Consider the following 18125-nt stretch of genomic DNA (forward strand, 5'->3'; position numbering starts at 1 on the left):
GTTCTTTTTCTTAAGTGGATCTTGAAGTAATTAAACTATCTAAGAAATTCTTGAAACATTGAACATCCATCACATTACACAAGAGGATTAGTAATACTTCTAGGATCACTTACAAGTTTTTCTTTTACTTTTGAAACCACTTGAGAGAAGATAACCCTTTCAAGAATGAAAAAAATGATGGTTGCTATATCAAAGTTAAATGCGATGTCCTCTAACAAAATACCTGCATACATATATACATAAAATTGACACAAGACATTCATGCTACATATTAAAACCAAGTATGCCAAATTCAGTCCCTAATCCAATAATCATCAATAATAACAAAACTAAAGCATGGACATAAATATAGTGCAACCATTCTTGGCTTAAATTGTTCGTTTCTTCCTAAGAAATTTGCTTTGCCTTTAACATAACAGCGAAACACTCACCAATCCTTAGATAATAGAAATGGGAAAAAGACATACATATATCCATATTCAATGTAACACACTACTAACAACTGTGGAATCTAGATGTCAACCCACAAGTGAAGAACATTTAGGTGGTGAATCTCATTAAAAAACCTAAATAAAATAAACAATTTCATAAACTAGGTAGTAAGTTATGAAGCACATTTAAATGTATGAGGTAATGATTAGTTGGTGTTGCTACTCAGCATCTCTAAGTTGAAACTGTGTTGAGTTCTTTCCTCTGCTAGCATAGAGAAGAGGTGAGAGCTTTCTCTCCAATTGAAATCCCTTTACAGGTTCCTTCTCCACTAAACCCTCAGCTTGAGCTTCTGTGAAGTTACTAAATGGGAAGGGAGAGAAGCCATATTGCAAAAACATGTTCCTCCAAGTAGGTAATTTTTCCTGCAAGCCGAGGGGACTTAATATAATCTTCTTAATGGTTGGAAGGATGAAATGGTTCTCAATATTTTGGAGGACATCTAGGTTCAGATTCGCAACATCAAGTGATTCAAGCAAGGTTGAGTAACAGTGATGAGCATGGACTACATTGGAGGAAAATGGTACATCGATTTGGTCAAAATTTTGATCTAGAGTGACCACCACTTTTGGCCTAAGCTGCTTTACAAAGCGAAGGACTGAGGGAAACAATGATGGGTGGTTTGGAAACAAGAAAGTGGCATGTACACAACAATTGCCTCATTATCATAGAACTGGACGGAGAGTGGACATAAATGAGTGTTTAATGACTCAATCCTTAAAACATTGAGCTCAAAAGACATGTTGATGTCTTTCGTAGATTGGTTCAACTCTTCTTGAGCAATATTGATCTCAAACTCATCACAAGTGAGGGGTGATACAATGGCAGTGACTTTGAGCGAAGGCACACCGTTACTCCTTAGGGCAAGCACTTGCATAAGAGAATACCATTGCACCCCAAGCCCGATATCAAAATCGATAATGTGAATTTGATCAAACATTTCCATAGCTTCAAAGACTGGTTGATTACTAGTGAAGTTGGCAAATTGAACAACATATGATATCTTAGAAAAGGACTTATATGCTCCAATTTTGAATATTGAACTAATAGGTGTGAAGGCCAAGACATTCTGAACATTTAAATGAAGCAGTGATATCAAGGCCTCCTTCATGTAAAAATATCCCTATGAAAAGGTTTATCAATTGGGGAGAGCTGGTGATTGAGCCGCGCAAATATCCCTTGCGCCTGAACCAGATTACCAGCTTCTATCAGCTCAACAGTTTTGTATAGTTGGTCATATATAGCATGATGGAGCTGGTGGCTTGCATCTTCTCCAGTGGAACTTGCTTTCTGTTGTTTAGCAAATGGAACAACCTGTGGTTGCATAGGGTGAGGAAACAATGGAAGTTGTGTGTGTCGCAACCTACCCTTTGGCGGGAGGGCATCGCGAGGCACACGAGAGCGTCTTCCAATGGAAGTTGTGTGTGTCGCAACCTACCCTTCAATCGGACCCTTTTGAACGATCTATTGATTTTTGAATGGAGGGGAGTGTTGGACACATGACCTCAATTATCTTAAGAAGGCGTGAATTAATTTCGCACTAACAAACTTTTAACCCTCTTCTAAAAGAGATAGGCTCAGAATGTAGAAGAAGCAGCAATCAATGTAATAATGTTCTTTAAACATGAAAGAAAAAATTGATTGTAACAAAATAAACGAGATAAGGGAAGAGAGAATGCAAACACAGTTTTATACTGGTTCGGCAAATTCCGTGCCTATGTCCAGTACTCTAGCAATCCACTTGAGATTTTCCACTCCCTTTGTAAAAATCCGTTTACAAAGTCTGAAACACACAGGGACAACCCATCCCTTGTGTTCAGGAATCCTTACAACTTAAGAGACCCTCGGTCCCTTAATCAATCTCTTTGAATGAGAAGAAAGAAAGAAGAATTCTCTCTTGAAGAGATGGATATTACAATTGAAGTCCATGGAGAAACTCTTAATGGATTTGCAAGTGTTTGCCCAAGAGTTTCTTTTGAGAGAGCATTTGGCAATGAAGTTCTCTTGGAATATCTCTCTCTTACATTTTGTGTCCCAAGTCACCTATTTATAGGCCTTTGATGACCATTCAAAAATCTCTTGCACAGATGTGACTCTCAGGAGTTATTTTCTGAAGAGTTGTGACTCTTGGAAGTTATTTTCTGAATTTCTGAATTCTTGACTTAGATCAAACTTGAGAAGCGCTTATCTTTGGCATCATCAAAATCATGTATACATGCATTCACATTCTCCACCTTTTTGATGATGACAATCAAGTGATTTCTTTTCGACATCATAAAAACAATGCATGATCCACATTCTCCCCCTTTTTGATGATGACGCTCATTATCCAAGGCTTGATCTTTTTGACATCATCAAAATCTTCATGATTTACAGGGAGAACTGTTAACGCGTTGGACCTTGAACGATTTCAAATGACCTTTTTGCGAGCAAAAGTTTGATTCGTGAGTTGATTTTAGCCTTAGTTTCACTTGGTTATTTCCCAACTCGTTAAAGAGAACTTTCAAAGTAAAATGTCCGATTGACACTTATTTTATTCTTTTATTATTTTTTGATTTAACTGAGGTTACGACGTGAACGATTGGTTGAATTTTATTTTAAAGGAAATTAAACGAGATTACAACATAAACGATCGATTGGAATTCATTTAAACATTATTTAAGTGAGGTTATGACTTAAGCGATTGGTCGGAACTCGCTTAAAATGAAGAAAAAGAATACCGAAAGTAGAAGAATAAAGATGAAAACATACAAAGAAAGAATGGACCCCTAAGGGTGCATAGAATGAATTCAAAGCTTCAAAATCAAAAACTAACCGGTTGAAGATCGACGAACAATGAAAAAGGAACAAAGAACGGCGAAGAACGTCCACGGAATTGATCACGAAAACGTCATGGAAGCGCCTTGGCTTGGATTTTTTTTCCTTCTTTCTTCTTCTCCTCACTAATTTTAAGTGAAAACTAAATATCCAGAGTGCCGACCCTTCATACTCAGCCTCCCTCCCCTATTTATAACAAAAATAGGGGAGGTACTTACCGCCCAGCTCGCCCAGGCGAGCTGGTTGCTTCCTGATGAAGCTTTCTGATGGGCCCCAATGGGCCCAGTGCTGAAGGACACTCCCCAGTTTGATCAGTTCACCCCCATTTTTCGTATTTTGATCATTTCATTCCAAAACATCGCGAAACTTTACGGGTTACGCGGCAAAGAGTGTTATGCATCTCAACTCGGCTGGCAAGAATTTAAATGGTTGTAAACAAACGTTCCCAAACAAAATTAAGGTATGACAATTGCCCATTCTTACTTATCTTTTATTGGAGATAAAAGGGAAGTAAAGATAAGACACTAATTTCATTCGAATCGCATTTCCACCCGACCGACCATTAGCTCAATCAGCGAAATCTGTCAAAAGAAAGAGCATAAAAGACATCAGGTGCATCAGCAAAAGCCTTGGTGCCTTGAAAGCGATAAAAGAAATCGATAACCGTGACGGCCTCTGCATGCTATCGAACTCGTTTGTCTCGGGATAGCAGGGGAGACTCCAGTAGCCTTGGTCAACAGACATTGAGTCTCTCGACCGAGGAAGCAGACGACTATGTTTGTCTTTGCATGCCATCGGACTTGATTTTCTTCCAGATAGCAAAAGAGAGCCTTTGTGCTTCATCGGACTTGATTGTCTCTGAATGACAAAAGAGGCTGCAAAAAATCTCCAAATGATTACAAATAGATGACCATCATCATCCCGGATACCATCGGACTCGCTTGTCTCTAGATGATAAAGGGGACTTTGATAGTCTCGGAACAACAAAAGCAAGTGACCACTATAGTCTTTGCACGCCATCAGACTTTGATTGTCTCTGGATGGAAAAAGAGGGGACTAAAGTAGTCCCGGTCGATAGACACTAAATCTTCGACAAAGGGTGCAGATGACCATATTTGTTTTCGCGCGCCAATGGGCTTGCTTGCCTCTGGTTAACGAAGGGGAGACTAAAATAGTCTCGGTCAATAGACATCGAGTCTTCGATGAAGGGAGCAGATGACCATATTTGTCTATGCTGTCATCGGACTTGTCGTCTCTAGATGACAAAGGTGCGGATGACCATGAGTTGTCTCCGCGTGCTATCGGACTCGATTGTCTCTAGATAGCAAGAGTGCGGATAACCATTAAATGTCTCCACATGTCAATGGACTTGATTGTCTCTGGATGACGAAAAGGAGAGACTAAAGAAGTCTCGGTCGATAGATGTCGCGTCTTTGAGAAAGGGTGGAGAGGACCATGTTGGTCGCTGCGTGTCATCGGACTTGATTGTCTCTGGATGACGAAAAGGAGAGACTAAAGAAGTCTCGGTCGATAGATGTCGCATCTTTGACAAAGGGTGGAGAGGACCATGTTGGTCGCTGTGTGTCATCGGACTTGATTGTCTCTGGATGACGAAAAGAAGAGGCTAAAGTTGTCTCAATTGATAGACATCGTATCTTCGAAAAATGGTGTAGACCACCATGTTGGTTTCTACGTGTCATCGTACTTGATTGTCTCTGGATGACGAAAATGAAAGACTAAAGTAGTCTCAGTCGATAGACGTCGCGTCTTCGACAAAGGATGCAGACGACCATGTTGGTCATTACGTGTCATCGGACTTAATTGTCTCTAGATGACGAAAAGGAGAGATTAAAGTAGTCTCGGTCGATAGACATCGAGTCTTCGACAAAGGGAGTAGACAACCATATTGGTCTCTGCGTGTCATCGAACTTGCCATCTCTGGATGATGAAGGGAGACTAGGGTAGTCTCGGTCAATAGACATTGAGGCTTCGAGAAAGGGAGCAGACGACCATATTGGTCTCTACGTGTCATCGGACTTGCTGTCTCTGGATGACGAAAGGAGATTAAAGTAGTCTCTATCGATAGATGTCGCATCTTCGACAAAGGGTGCAGACGACCATGTTGGTCGCTGCGTGTCATCGGACTTGATTGCCTTTGGATGACAAAAATGAGAGACTAAAGTAGTCTCGGTCGATAGATGTCGCGTCTTCGACAAAGGATGCAAACAACCATGTTGGTTGCTGCGTGTCATCGGACTTGATTGTCTCTGGATGACGAAAAAGAGAGACTAAAGTAGTCTCGGTCGATAGATGTCGCATCTTCGACAAAGGGTGCAGACGACCATGTTGGTCGTTGTGTGCCATCGGACTTGATTGTCTCTGGTTGACGAAAAGGAGAGACTAAAGTAGTCTCGGTCGATAGACGTCGCGTCTTCGACAAAGGGTGCAGGCGACCATGTTGGTCGCTGTGTGTCATCGGACTTGTCGTCTCTGGATGACGAAGGGAGACTAAAGTAGACTCGGTGTTGTTTCACTAAAAATGCGAACACGCTTTAGCAAAGAAAACAAACCTTCAGCCGATCAGAGCAACATACATTTTTGAAGAAAAACAATGCGTCTATTGGGGAAGGAAAGCATGCTGATAAAATTTTCTCATAACCACAAATGAGATTTAGGATATTAGCGTTTCATTTTTAAACGATCATTTAGAAGAAACACTGGGTCCAACTAAAAATAGAGGAAAACCACTGAAAGTGTATAAATCTCACATAGGCAAGTGTTTTATCCTAATTCCGAACCATAGATATGTCATGACTTGACTTTGCAAATCATTTCCTATCAAATCAAAGATAACATGGGTCATTATGGATCAATAGGACATTTAGGAAGTTGGATTTTGGTGGGAAATTTGGCTTTGGGAGTTTCCACCTTTTCCCTTTCCCCCTTTTTTGTCTAGCATGACACGAAAGAGATGCGGGCACAAAGATTCAGTTGATAACCAACAAGGGGAGCTTCATGTGTTTCAATTCATGGTTCCTTTTCTTTTGCTTTTTCTTTCTGCTTGTGACAATGCCATACATCATTCAGACATTGTCTGGTCCAATGACCTTTCTGTATATTTTTCTTTTGCTTTCTTCTGATCTTTGATCGGTAATTTTTCTTTTCTTTTTCTTTTGCTTTCCTCCAATCTTTGATCGGGGATTTTCTCTTTTTCTTTTCCTTTTGAGGCACATTCATAACTTAACAGTAAATGAAGCTTTTTCTTCCTCTCATTTTTTTTATAGATCCTTATGTTCTTTTTTCGAGGATAAGGGCAAAAATTTCTACCCTGGGTCGAGGCTTAGGGCCGACGGATTGAGGTTTTGGCCCAAAGAGGCTTTATAGAAGGAAAGACATGACGTATGTAAGGGTACTTGCTTTGGCCAGAGGTTCAGGGATACAAAGGAATGCCCCACATTATTTCCATGACACGCATATAACAACGATGATTTGGAAACTTATGCAAAACTGATCATGCACGCACCCATGTGGACGCTCAAGCTTCAACTTTGTGGTCATGTAACACTAAGGCTTAGGATTCATTTTTCCTATTTAAAATCAACCCACTGTTTCCAAAAGATGCTTTTTTTTATCAATTTATGCACACATCCGAGCCCATTTAGGCATTAGGAAAAATTTTCACGGCATTCACCCTTCAGGTGTACACACATTTTTTTTCTTTTTTTTTTCAAAAACCTTGTGTTATGATTGGTGGAACCTTTTTTCAAAGAAAAACTGGCAATCACTTCTTTCCAAAAGCGTCTTGCCTTTTTTGTCAAAATTTAACTATTTTTCTTTTTGTTTTTCTTTTTTTAAAGAATCCCTTGCAAAAATTTGACTACCTTCCCGGTCTGCGCTTGTTTATTTTAATTCCTAGGATTATGAGGAAACTAGGCATATTCAACTATGACTTAAGAAACATAGGTGAACAAATAACAAGTAGAAATTTAAAAGGTACTAGGCTGCCTCCTAGTAGTGCTTCTTTAACATCTTGAGCCGAACATAGGACGACGACCTGTCGATCACGAGCCCAATACCTGCTCGTACTTTCCCCTAAGTCTCCAAATATAGGAAAATAGTACTGCATTGTAAAATATGACTATGCTACCACTTACCTTTGCTTACCTTTGGCCTTGGACTTGGTGTGGTATCGACCAACTCTTCTTCTATCCTCCGACTTACAGGACAACAACGATGAACATGCATGCTTATGATTGGGCAATTCAAGGGTAATAATTCAAACAAATATTTATTATGTTCAAAATTACTTAAACGCTCGCGGCACCCCTATAGATCGAGCGAGATGACTCGGGATCGATCGCATGCACCATTTGAAGGATGGCCATGGATTGTCACACTTTGGTGTATGACCAAGTGAAACTTTCTTGATTTAAGGTCATAGAGTGATGCCAGGGGTCTGTTGACCCCACTGAGACTTAATGGCAAGGGTTGATCTTGACAGAATTTATGTAACAAAGCTACCCTTGGATTTGAAAGAAATCTTAAAGAGTTTGCATGAGAGACTAACATAAGATGTTTGGGCATCTTCCACGAGCTCTTAGCCAAATGAGTTTGCTTCTCAAACGTGCAAGTGCGAACCTCAGGGGTTTCTTTTTTTGTTTTATATATTTTTTAACAATCACAAGCATGTGCAGGTTTCATTCTAGAATCCTAACTTAAAAGCAAATTAGTCATTCCTTGATCCACATGGGCTTTATTGGGCTTTTAATGCGGTCAGGGGTAAGAGGGTTATGAAAGAAAGGATTAGACAGGCTCAAAGAGTGTTTGAGGGTTATATTGAGTAAGAACCTCAAGGGCGTCTTGCTTATACCTTTTGTTCATTTCCACTTTGAGTTGGGCTCTACTCCTTTTGTCTTGTACATTAATCTTCTATTCCACTTTTGTGCCTTTCTTTTGGAGATCTTTTGTCTCTCTTTTTTCACTCACCTTTGGCGGAATCTTTCTTTTCATTGTTGCCCAACTTCATGCATATGTAGTTTGCATTGCTCTTCTTGTTGGTTTAGCAGTGGTTCCCACTCGGGGCTTCTATTTTGTTTTTGCTATTTTTCTTTGTTGTTGTTTTTGGAAAACAACATGCTTTGGCTTGGAGGGGGTAGCAAAGGATAGACTAGTGTTTGAGATATTGAAACATGGCCATGTGTCATTTCAAATCTTGACTAGATCCTCTTTGTAGTTTGAATTTTGGGACAAAACCTTAAAAACACGCCTCTGATTGTTATTTATTATTATTATTATTTTTCTTTTCAACCCTAATTTTTGCTTAGGCCGCCCTTTCGGGTTTTCAACCTAACGGGTGAGGAATTTTGATCTGCCCCAAAGTTCGCTTGAGGCTCATGCACGGTGCCTCTCATTGCCCCAGTGTAGGGCTCTGAGGTGTCTATCGTTGTCTTTCGTCGTGACCTTGTAGTAAGGAAGAAAAGAAAGAAATTATGCAGGTTCTCGAAAATGGATTTTGAAGGATGAGAAACATTGAAAGGATTTTCAATTGACAGATTAAGTCAAACGATTCCCTTTTTTGATAACTCATTTTTCTCTCAAAAGATAACTTTTAAGAATGACAAAATGAGGTCACGTAAATGTTTGTACTTTTATTTGAAACACAGTCAATCAAATGCTTTTTTCTTTTTATTTTTTATTTTGTTTCAAACTTTACTCGTCGTTTTACGGTACCTCGACCAAATGTGCAGAACGAGTAACTTCTGATCGAACAGACTTGGAAGTCAAAACTCAGGAGCGCATATTGCTTGAGCAAACAAACCAATGGCTTACACTCACGGTCCAGTGGAAGTCAAATAAGAAAAGATGTAATTGTGAGAGGATGAGAGACAAGGATGTCAAATTTATCCATATTAGTAGCATTGCAACCGTTGTTTACAATAATGGCATAAACTTGGAAATCATAATCAGTCATTAGAGACATCTAATAACAACCTTCAAATTGCCCTATGTATGGTGTCGCCTGCCAATGTCAGAATTCACAAGCGATTCTCCTCAAATTTCAGCCACCCGCATCAATTAGACCTTGCACCTTATGTTTCAGGGTCCTACAATGCTCAATGGAATGCCCCGGGCCTCCTATATGATAAACACATGTTGCGTTCGAGTCGTATCCTCGAAAATATGGAGGTTGAGGAACCTTGGCTGGGGTTATGACTACCATTAAATTATCGAGTAGATATGGGAGCAAGTTAGCATAGGTCACCGGAATTGGGGTGAATTCTACAAGCTTTTTTGCTGCAAAATTCCTTCCTAGGTTGGTGTTTTGGTTTGTGCTAAAGGTGGTGTTTGGCATTGGTTGTGTGGCCGACAGGCTTTGTGGCTGATTTATTGATGGCCTTTGTGGATGATTGGGTGGTGGGTAACGAGGAGGGCTGATATCGGCTGAGTAATGACATTGTTGAATAGGTGGGAAATTTGGCCATGTAGGAATGGCAACCAAAACATGGGTTCCTTCCTCCTTCTCATTCTCTCCATTTGCCCCAAGCTTTTTACTTGTCAAAGCGAGACAATCAAATTTTCCTATTCTCAGACCCACTTCGACCCTTTCACCAGCGAACACTAAATCGGCAAAGCTTGAAGGCATGTAACCCACCATCTTCTCATAGTAGGACACCGGTAACGTGTCTACTATCATCGTTATCAACTCCCTCTCCATTATTGGGGGCACTACTTGAGCTGCCATATCCTTCCACCTTTGGGCATACCCTTTGAAAGATTTGTGCTCCCTTTTGCACAAGTTATGTAGTTGCGTACTATCCGAAGCCACATCAAGATTGTACTGATATTTCCTAATGAAGGCAACCATTAGGTCTTTCCAAGAATGGACTCAGGAAGGTTCCAGATTAGTGTACCAGGTGACAGCTGCCCCGTAAGACTTTCCTGGAAGAAATGCATCAACAGCTTTTCATCTTTTGTGTATGCCCCCATTTTCCTGCTGTACATCTTCAGGTGGTTCTTGAGGCAAGTAGTCCCCTTGTACTTATTGAAGTCAGGCACCTTGAACTTCGGAGGGATGGCGATGTCAGGCACTAAGCACAATTCCGCCGTGTTAGCGAAAGTATAACTTCAACCTCATTCGATGGCTCTAAGCCTTTCCTCTATATTATCCAACTTTCCCTTTTCTGCCATAGCAAGAGGGATTCTTCCTGCCACAAAATGCAAGGGTTGTGGTTGTGGGAGAAACTGAGGGCCCTCCAAAGTGTTTGGCAGGGGCACACCACCGACTGCTTGCCCTTTAGTGGCATATCCGAGGCGAGGCTCGAAGTCAGTTAGATTATGGTGGGGTATTTCATGTGTCTCCCCTATGGGTTGGGAGACATGTTCATGATTAGTTTGGGGTTGTTGGCTCTCAATGGGTATGGGTGCAGAGTTATCGACATCCTTATTGGGAGTGTGTGCAACATTAGGCAGTGTATGATTGGGAGCCAAGCTATATCGTGCGAAGGAATGCTTGTTTTAAACTTGCACAAAATGAGGGCCGCCCATACTTCCCAATTCTTTGCCTCTCTGCCCTACCATATCCGAGATGGCATGATTTATTTGGTTGAGGCCAGATGTGGGAGTCAGGTCCACCTCATCAATGACATTGGTAGCGGCAACTGCAGCCGCATTGACCTCCATTATCTTCTTCATGCTCATCATGACCTCCATCATTGTGGCCATTTGCTCTTTCATGGCCTCCAAGTCGGCCTTTATCCATTCTTGCACCTCGTCTGTTTCAACCATTACTCTAGCTCTAGCACGCATTTGGTAAGGGTGTCGTAAAGCACGTTCTTTCCTTTTGATAACAATGATTACAATTCGATTTCAAGGAAAGAAATGCAATGAGCAATGCAACCAATGAAAAACATGAATGTGTGTGAATGATGCATTGCAGATTTCACATAGGGTTGAATCAAATTTAGATTTAAAACAACATGGTTCATGACATCTTGTCAAAGTGAAACTGGAAATAACACACGGACGTTAACAGTCCTCAATAATTATGTGTTGGCAATAGACAAAGAAACGATGTAACTCGATTCATCTTTTGCCCCAATTTTTGCAAGCCGGTTCCTTTCATACTTGACTTTGCCCTGATGAACCTTTTCTTAAAACATGTGTTTAGTTCAACCCCACAATCCAAGGAATGGCAATTTTGATTGCCAATACTTCGACAACATTTCATAGAGATGAATGTCTCAGGCATACTTATGCTATGCATGGTGAAATGTAATTATGAGATGGAGATTCCCAGAGAGCTATCATTTTCCTAGTTAACCATGCATTAGGTACCATATTCACATGATTTTGAATCAACAACCTTTTTTTATAGAGAAATGGGTGTTTAATCCCAATGTGGCTGGTTTGTAGCCATCATCATGGAACCCAACACATGTAACCACGAGTGTGGTGTGACTTTCTTGTTGCTCTTTTCTTTTTTGTCCCCCCCCCCCTTTTTGCAGAGGAAAATGCAAGGGTCATGCATGAGTGAGCATGACGTGCAAATGGTGAAAATAAAATGTATGCAATTGTCAGAACAAAAGAGCATGCTAAATGCAGATGTGTGGTAATGCAGTGATTTATGCAAATGCAATGCACGAATATGATGAACGAAAAATGCAGGAATGATATGTCCATTGCAATGCCATGAAGAGATGCATGATGCAATCAAGGAATATACCAGAGTAAGTTTGCTATGTGCCCCTTAATTTGAGGAACCTAATGGAAAGGATCCAAAGGTCCACTTCTAGTGATAATTCCAGAGGGTGGTTTTAAGTAACTTTACTGGCTTGTAGAGGTATCATCCTCTTAAGTGATACATTGTGGCGATAGGGACTATCAGCAACAACGCATCACTAAAAGAGGAAAACTCTAGATGAGGCTTCACTATCATCAAGCGAGTCGAAGACTCAACATGACCACAGATTGATCTCCACTCCTTATGGCTCACATAGACCCGGGTGTAGGGCCTAATATCTCAATGTGTGTGCGAGGTATAGGTGCCATGTGTGTGTAGAAAAAAAATATTTCTAACTATGAATGTAATCAATAAACAAACACACACCAAACACAACAACATAGCAAAGGTAATGTACAAACATCGACAACATAACAGATAAAAGGGGAAAGGGAACACAAATAAAGGAGAAGTCATGATAACAACATTGCACACTGACTTGATGGCCTAACTCTCTAATTGTCCCCAGCGGAGTCGCCAACTGTCGCAACCTTCCCTCCAACGGGAGGGCGACACGAGGTGCACGGGAGCGTCTTCCAAGGAAGGAAAACGCGCGGAGTTGCCACCAACATTTATTTGAGGAAAACGTTAGAAAAATCAAAAGTGGGTCTACGAAATTTAAGTATGAAAGGTTCTAGATTTTTACGCACGGGGAAGGTATTAGCATCCCACCCGTTCGTCACAAGGGATGACAACCTCTAATCGAGTGTGCAAATCATGACCTCAAAATTATGTATTTTTCCTTTTTATGCTTTTTTATGTTTTTCTTGCCTTTTTATGCTTTTCTTTCCTTTTATGTTTTTTATGTTTTTGTGGTCGACAAGGGTGTTTCCCTCACTCCTACATATCCTCGGGTGCGATGAGGAAATCAGACCTATGTAGTTCTTTAAGAACTAAACGTTGGTTAAGATGTTTTATCTTTTTTGAAAGATTGATTTTAGTTGCGAACAAAAGTCGTTTAAGGCGTTGGACCTTTAAATGATCATTTGATTTTTGAAAAGAGAGAATCGTTAAGGCGCTGGACCCTTTTGAACGATCTCTTGATTTTTGGAATGGAGGGGAGAACTGTTAAGGAGTTGGACCTTGAACGGTTTCAAATGACCTTTTTGTGGGCAAAAGTTTGATTTGTGAGTTGATTTTAGCCTTAGTTTCACTTGATTATTTCTCAACTCGTTAAAGAGGACTTTCAAAGTAAAATGTCCGGTTGACACAAATTTTATTCTTTTATTATTTTTTTATTTAACCGAGGATACGACATGAACGATCGATTGAATTTTATTTTAAAGGCGATTAAATGAGACTACAACACAAACGATCGGTTGAAATTCATTTACACATTAATTAAGTGAGGTTACAGCTTAAACGATCAGTCAGAACTCGCTTAAAACGAAGAAAAAGAATAATGAAAGTAGAAGAATGAAGATGAAAACATACAAAGCAAGAATGGACCAATAAGGGTGCATAGAATGAATTCAAAGCTTCAAAATCATAAACTAACCAGTTGAAGATTGACGAACAATGAAGAACAAATGAAGATCGGTGAAGAACGTCCATGTAATCGATCACGAAAAGGTCATGGAAGCGCCTCAGCTTGGATTTTTTCCTTTTTTCTTCTTCTCCTCACTTATTTTAAGTGAAAACTGAATATCCAAAATGTTGACCCTTCATACTTAGCCTCCCTCCCCTATTTATAGCAAAAATAGGGGAGGTGCTTGCCGTCCAGCTTGCCTAGGCGAGCTGGTTGCTTCCTGATGATGCTTTCTGATGGGCCCTGATGGGCCCAGTGCTAAAGGACACTCCCCAGTTTGATCAGTTCACCCCCATTTTTTGTATTTTGCTCATTTCCTTCCGAAACGTCATGAAACTTTTCGGATTACGCGACGAAGAGTGTTAAGCATCTCAACTTGACTGGCAAGAATTTAAATGGTTGTAAACAAACGTCCCCAGATGAAATTAGGGTATGACAATGTGTGTTGCCTCCTACCAAACCCTTCTTGCCCTGAGTCCAGAAGAGTCAACCTTGGAGCTTGATAATTGTGTCCAATCGTTTCAAAACTGGGCATTTCAATTTATACTGGGAGAAAACTTGTTGCTCCTGCAATTAGGGGTACATCATTGGCACAAAGAAAGAAGGGTTCTCAGAGAATTGAACTTGACTCTGGTTCAACATAAACTAGGGGTTGATGACCTGAGGCTTCTCAACAACCTCTCCAACCACTTGTTGTTGCTATTGTTGAGAATTAAACCCGCCAAGAGATGTTGTAAACAACAAAGGATTGTTACCAGAAATAAAAAACATTGATTCTCCAACAGACAAAGAATCGGCCTTACCATTGTGGCCATCTATATTCTCAACAATAAAAGGGAAACCATGATAATTATTATTCCCTGAAGGGCAACAACACTTACCATATTTAACCCTTGATCCACAACACCCAAACCTGCATTGAAATTAACACTTTATTGAGAGCTGCCCTTGAAGAGCTTGCTCAACCCTACATAAAGGTCTCAGCATCTCCCATAATTAGTCTCAAAATGGATTGATCTTAACCCTCATATCCCTCCATTCTCACACGACCACCACATTTTTCTAGGGAAGTTTCCAATGCAACTTGAGAAACTGATGGAGTGTAACAAGTGGTTGAGCCACCACCTCTTCCCCATTTGCTTATGGTATTGTTGCTTCCAAGGGAAAATGACATAGTGGAAGAGTTTGGGCTTCTTCTGGAGTCAAGAACTGAGGTGGGCTCAGTGTTGATGTGCACATAGCAATAGTCCTCTTTGTATATGGTCCACTTTGGTTGTGGTTGATGCAAAAGCACTGAAAATGAATATGAGGCTGAAGAGAAATCCAACACTCCCTTCCCTTAAAACTCCTCAAAAGGAAAAGGCATGGCCTTCATCTAATAAAGGTATCTAGTGCCCACAAAACCACTCCAGTTTCTTCAAAAGTTAGCACCTTTGCTCAAAACTGGTTTGAACAAAAGAGGTTGGCTCACATAAACCATAAACAAATAATGCTTGGGAAAAAAGGAAGTAAAAACTGAGATGCTAAAGTTTAGAAAGGTGGAATTTTGGACTGCGATAAGAAGGCTCAAATTTTGGTGGGATATTGAAAATTGTTGAACTCACAAAGAGGGTTTCAAAGATGAAAACTTGAGCACCTATAAAGCTTTTCTTTTTATTTCTAGATTTGTGGCTTATTATTATTCTCCAAACAGTAGTAGTGAAGGAAGAGAGAGAGCCATAAGTTTGATTCTTCTTTGTTGCTAGTCTTGGAAAAAAGCACACACCAACTTGAGCAAACAACACCCTTATAGCTTGTCCTATTTTCTAGATCATATTAAGCTCCAAATAGTTGTTAAAGGAAGCCATGAATGTGATTCTTTGTTGCTTATGTTTTCTGTGGGAAAACACTCTTTGTTACTTGTGTTGTGTTTTCTGGGATGGAATGCTCTCTCTTTATCACTTTTTCTACTTTCATTTTTAACTTTTTTTTAGTTTATGTTGTTTACACATTAATTTTCCCTGCAGTTGGTAATGTTGCTTTCACCTCACAGCATTTTCCCTAGTCTCAGATGTAGTGCGTGAGCATCAGATTTTTCTCCTTTATTTTTCTTTTTTTTAAGCACTTACAAATAAAATTTGTTTCTTAAAATAAATAAATAAAATTATTTTTTATAGGTAGAAACAATTTAGATAAAGGGTCAGTTTGTATATGCTTAAAATAAATAATAAAAATAAGTGTTTTTTTAAACAAAAATAAGCAGATAAGATTTGTTTTTCAAAATAAGTATAAGACTAATTTTTTAAGCAAAAAGGGTTTAGAAAAACATACTAAAAAAAATATAAAGATGCTTATTTTATTAAAATACTTGTTTTTCATAACAAACAAGTTTAAGCAAACCTGCACAAACACATTAAAAAAATGAAAAGCTGCTTATTTTATTAAATAAAGTATTTCTTTCAACAAATAAGTTTAAACAAACTATTTTGGTATATATTCTAAAGTTTATGTGAGTTAGGTGTCTGAGGCTCACCAGAATCGGAGCATGTTTCAAGGCTTAACGAATGTTTATAAAAATACTAACAAATTAGTCACCAACAATATCTTTATATCGAGAGACACATATTATAATTCAAACTCATGTTTTTATAGAATATAAGTTTAATACTTATCAATTGAACAAACATTTATCATTTAGTGTCCACTTCATTGCACAGTGTCAATTTTAACTAACCTAGTATCATATGATATTTTGATTTGGTCAATTGCTTGAGCTTGGAATCAAGACAACCAACTTCCTTCATAATAGTATTTGATTTGATAAATAGGTTAAAATAAAATTAAATATAACATATTTGATATATTTCATGTGTGTTTTACAAGTATAATAAGATATAAAGTTGCATAAAACGCATGCATTTTAATATTAATGTTATATATGTTTCAATTGTAAATATCCCAACACTATTAGAAAATAGACTTTTAACATATGTTATTAAGAACTTTCAACATAGGTTATTAACCGATGTTGGAACTATCGACGTTAAAAGTATTAATGTTAACATCAGTTTAAGAAAACTGATGTTAAACTAAACTACACAACATCGATTTTTTTATAAAATTGATGTCCTATAGTAAGAAATAACAAAAAGATATAAAATATGTATAAAACAACATTAGTTTTTCTGAAAACAGATGTTGTTTGTTGGAATTTTTTTAATATCCTATCTTTTTTTTAATTACCCCAAATTAACCTACAAATTGAAAAGCATAACCAATTCAGACAGTTTAAATTTTGTTCATAATAATTGAATATTTACTATCAATTAAAAGGAATATTTAAAGTAATGAAAGTCAATACATAAAATCAATTGTAACATAATCTAAATTAACATAACTCTACAATTATAAAATGACTTAAACACCTAGTGTTTCATTTTTAACTTTTAGATAAAATCTTGCCCACTAAATGCAAATTGCCTTCTAGTCTCTGGTTCCAATGGTCTTGGATCAGTAAAATACTGCATGATATAATAAAAATAAGTATAAATAATAACAGTTATAACAAATTGAATTAATTTTCAAGTAAATAATTATCGTTTCCCAATTATCCTTGAAACCTCCTAGGACTGTCGTTGACATCCAATGCATTATGTAGTACCCACACTCAGTGCTTCCTTTTTGCTTATTACACTAAATTGAATAGGATATTTATATGTTCAAAGTTAACTGAAAATTAGTGTATAGAGTAATAAAATTTAATTTTTAAGGCAACAAACATTGTTTAAATCACTTACTTTAACTACAATCCATCTAGCAGCAGCCTTGGATTCACTTTCTTGACTATCGTTGAATCCCTTTAAAGCACTGATTAAGAGAAACATGCATGTGTATTCTATAATTAAAATATTAATGTCAAATACTAATCATAAAGTAAATGCATAACAAAATACAACTAACATGTTAATAATTCCTTACAAATAGTTGTCAGGCCTATTGTGCAAGGAACAAAACCAGATGACAACATTGTCCTTAGGACATATAATGACCATTTGCCAATGTGCACTGCATTGGAGAATATTAATTTATTATAGTGCATACATTATTTAAATTGATTTCTTTAGTTTAACTTACCCATTCAAGTAGGCTCCTATGTAGATATCTCTTTGTGAATTTTGCATCCATTTCTTAATATAATCTTCTGATTCAAATTTTGATTGTCCAGATCTCTATATGGACTGTGGCTCAAGGAATCCATACACAGAGGCATTCCCCACTCGCAGACTTGTCTCAATCATATGCCTATTGTTGTTAAAATAAAGTAAATTATGTATGAATTTAAAACAATCAGTTAGCTAATATACAATAATGTAAAGTGACTTACAAAATCCACAATTGTATAACAAAGATGTTGAGACATTGACCACTATGTGCTATTTTAGAAAGATCTCCATGCTTTATATACAAGGGGAAGTTATCATTATACACCCCAAACACGGTAGCATCCCACGCCACCTGCAAAGGCATGAACAA

General features: G+C 38.4%; 1 pseudogene; it reads right to left on the reverse strand.

The window, feature by feature from the left end:
* Nucleotides 1–663: 663 nt before the first annotated feature.
* On the reverse strand, nt 664–1815 carry LOC102669413 (scarecrow-like protein 6; annotated as a pseudogene).
* Nucleotides 1816–18125: the final 16310 nt, after the last annotated feature.

Source organism: Glycine max, chromosome 1 (genome assembly GCF_000004515.6).
Source record: "Glycine max cultivar Williams 82 chromosome 1, Glycine_max_v4.0, whole genome shotgun sequence".
NCBI classification, from domain to species: domain Eukaryota; kingdom Viridiplantae; phylum Streptophyta; class Magnoliopsida; order Fabales; family Fabaceae; genus Glycine; species Glycine max.